At 45.0% G+C, this 3,580-nt stretch overlaps 1 long non-coding RNA gene across 1 annotated transcript in view; it reads left to right on the top strand.

Annotated features, from left to right (window-relative positions):
- LOC109311106 overlaps positions 1-2,876 on the top strand; it is a 9,748-nt gene extending 6,872 nt beyond the window's left edge. Inside the window, exons 2-3 of the long non-coding RNA XR_002101419.1 lie at positions 118-126; positions 2,752-2,876. This is a non-coding gene — a long non-coding RNA (uncharacterized LOC109311106). The remainder of the gene's footprint in view (positions 1-117; positions 127-2,751) is intronic.
- The last annotated feature ends 704 nt before the right edge of the window (positions 2,877-3,580 follow it).

Below are 3,580 nucleotides of genomic sequence, written 5' to 3' on the forward strand. Positions count from 1 at the left end.
AGGGAGACAGGGAGAGCTGGCAGCTGTGTTGTTCTAACAACACTATTGATAATGCATTTTTAATAATATTTCTAACACAGTTACATAATTACAGAGCACATTTCCCAGCCTCAGCAGCCATGACATGTGCCGCAAGACAATTTCTGATCACAGCTCCCCTTCCACTGTTTGCCTGAATCTCTAATCCCTCTCCCTAACTCCTTGCTGCTCTCTGTGTACATTTTGCAGCTCCTCTTGCTTCCCTTAAGTGTTCATTCCAAGACCGACTGAAAACCTCCCCCTTGTCTCACAGATATTATGCAGCACACATGTAGATACTATGAAAGGGGTGATGTTCTCCACATCAACCTCTAGCTTGTATTCAGTGACCTCCAATGGGCTTTCAAGTGCCCAAAGGCATGCTCTATGCTCATGCAGCACTTGCTTAGCTGCTGACTGAGCAATAATTTTTCTGGGTCAGTCACTTCCCTCCTCCCTCTCCTCCCCTCCCCCAGGGCTTCATGAGCCAGGGCAGGAGCGGATAAGCCACATCAGCAACTATCGGGGTGGCACTGAAACACCCTGGGTGACAGCCTCCTCCAGTCCTGAAGGCATAGTGGCCCTTCTCCATCCATATTTGGGGTGAAAGAAAGGTGCTTATGCAATTCAAAAACCAAAGAAACAAGATGGCATATGTTGCTATTGCAGAATTATTAACAGAATGTGGCTACACAGTCAGGACTGGGAACAGTGATGAAGTAAGATCAAGGCCTTAAAGTGTGCCTTTCACCATGCTAAGGACAATAATTCTTATTCAGGTGCTTTATAGAGAACGATTCCATTTTATGACAAGCTGTCTATCATCCTTAAAAGAGATGCTTCAGGGACTTGCTTGCCTGAGTTTGGGATGACAGGTTTGGTGGCCGAGGAACCTGAAAACATCTACACCTCCCTGGCACCACAACACATTGGCAGGCACTTCAAAAACTGGATGCAATCAGCCTCCTCAGTCACAGATGAACAGCTCAAAGGACATCTTTGCCATGCAGTCATAAATGAGCTTGCCCTCTGCTCTGGTTCATCCACACATTTTAGTACCAGACACACAAGATGACCAACCAGCAGGGGATCAGAAATAACTCTTCTGTTCATGATGATGGCAGTGATTTTGGCTCCACCAATATTCTGTTGCAGGAGTCTTCAGGTTCGCAAGAGGGTTCTGTGCCAGAGACCCCACAAGCCTCATGAACAGTGACTTGTAAGCTATAGCATTGGTATTAGACACTGGGCTAAAATATTATTGCCACATGCGTCCTTAGTCTGCCAGGGTTGGGGAGACTGGTCCCCTTAACCAAATCTAAGCTACTCCTTGCTGGGTGGCTGATGATGCATGTTTTTTTCCCAGTGGAGGGGTACCAGTGAAGATGTGTTGAGACTGGTCAGAATATTTGGGGCCAGCCTTCATAACATGGTTGGGTGGTAGTGGGGTTTCACTGGTAATTCTTGGGGAGGGTGTGCTGTTAATTTTTTTTTTTAATAGAGTCTTATTAAAATGTTTAAAGGTAGCAGACTACCTCATGAGAGCTTTCTTTTTCTCTTTGCCACAGCTACCCATACTACTGCAGCTGTGGTTCCTAGATCATCAAGAGCCAGTTGATAATGCTCAACATCAACAGAATTATAGAACAACTCAGTGAACAACTAAGGAAAATATTTTTCAGATACTGACAGAAGCATCCCAAAACATATCTATGACCAGTGAAGGAATGTCAGGCAACAGTAATGATATCTTTAATAGGCTAATGAGGAGGGAGGAAACCAATTTCAGTCTTATGGAGAACAGAACCAATTAAAACTTAGAAGTTATTCAGCATTTTAGTAACAATGCTCATTATACAGGGCATCTGGAGGCAAGATTTAGACAGCAGTTTTTAACACAGTTTCATGATGGCAACACTACTGAGAGCAACATTGACAATAGGCCACTCCACCCCACTTTTCATTCTCCTCCAAAAGAGAGCTGTGCCTCCTCTATATGTAGGAGGAGAGTGCCACTACAGTTCAGGGATGAAGGGAAGGAGGATACTGAGCATCCCCAGGGGGAAGAGGATCCAAGAGGGGAGCATCTCATGATGCACTAGGTTCTCATGCCTAAAGCATGAGTGTACCCAAAGCTGAGCAACATCCTAATAAAATTTCCATTGAACAGGCAGTCATCAGTCATCAAGCTGTAACTGAATGCATGTACCTTTTTATCAATTTTAATTGATACAAACAAATAAGCATTTATTTCAAAAGAGTGGTGATGGGATTCTGTATTACTCCCTGTGGTGCTGTGTTTCTTAGGCAGTGCTCCCTCCTCTGCTGTCACCTTAGTTTATGAAAGCAGATTATACTTCTAATTTGCATTTCTCTTTAACAATGGTGTGGGTTGGTGTGTGTGAACTCAATCAGGTTCACTCTCTATCTGTTTTTTGGATGAACTTCTTTAGTAGTGTTTGGAAAATTGTCACTCAAATAAAGTTCCCAAAAATAATTTTGTAAGTGTTTTGTACTTTTTTTTTCCATACAAGAAAAGTTTTAAATTCCCTTTTCAATCCACGTATGTTTCACTTTGCAAAGAATACCCAAATTGCATTGCCTGGTGAGAATACAATCCCCATCGTATAGCAGCAGAAATTCCTGTGTTCTCCCACCCTGGCCAACCCAACACACCAACAATTCCCCAGATCTTACGTGCCACAGGTAGGCAGTGCAAGGGCTGCATGATAGGGCAACAGAAGCCTAGCACAGCATGCTTGACAAGGCTAACCGGTTAACCCTAAGGGGCATTAGTTGGGGGTATACCCCATACATGAGTAAATCTTCAATAATACACTGTGTCTAGTCCTGTATAATATACACAAATGAAGAGGCTTGTTAAATCTTTAATGAGACAAAGGTCTCTTTGCAGGGTGGGATGAGCACCACAGCAAAAAAAATTGCTTTTCAAGACAGCCTTGAAAAAGCTGAACTACCTTTATTGAAGACCAAGAGAGGGGAGGAGGGAAGAAGCCTGTCAGCCTTACTGGGGTTTTGGTTTGAGGGTGACCCACCACAGTACTCAGCTGGGCAGGGACCCCCATTGCCCAGATGGCTCTCCCTGACACTGAGCACAGTAGTGGACCATGGCAATCTCTCCTCATCTCTCCAGGCACAGCCGGCTTAACCCAGGACTGACCCACGTCCCCCCAACTGTTTGGCACTCCTGAGAAAGATACTTTCTGCCTCCACAAGCTGCACCTTCCAGTTAGTCTGCAATCTGTTTTGATGGGAAGTCCCCATCCCTGGACTTTGCCCATGCCAGAACCCTACTTTTCTGTACCCCAGATAAGTGACATTCTGAAGCACCCAGCAATACACAACCTGTAAGGGTGTTCAATTTGAGGGGTCCTTGGGGTCCCCTGCAAGCTGTTTGTGGGTGAGAACTGGGGAAGGCAGCCCTTCAAGGTTCCCCAGAGCAGAACCCTACCTTTGTCACCTTGCTCACCAAGGTGCCCATAGCATCCAGCCCAACTTCATGTTGAAAGCGTCATCATTCCTGGCATGCAAATTCACCTTG

Source organism: Crocodylus porosus, unplaced genomic scaffold (genome assembly GCF_001723895.1).
Source record: "Crocodylus porosus isolate Cpor-Errol unplaced genomic scaffold, CroPor_comp1, whole genome shotgun sequence".
Classification (NCBI taxonomy): domain Eukaryota; kingdom Metazoa; phylum Chordata; order Crocodylia; family Crocodylidae; genus Crocodylus; species Crocodylus porosus.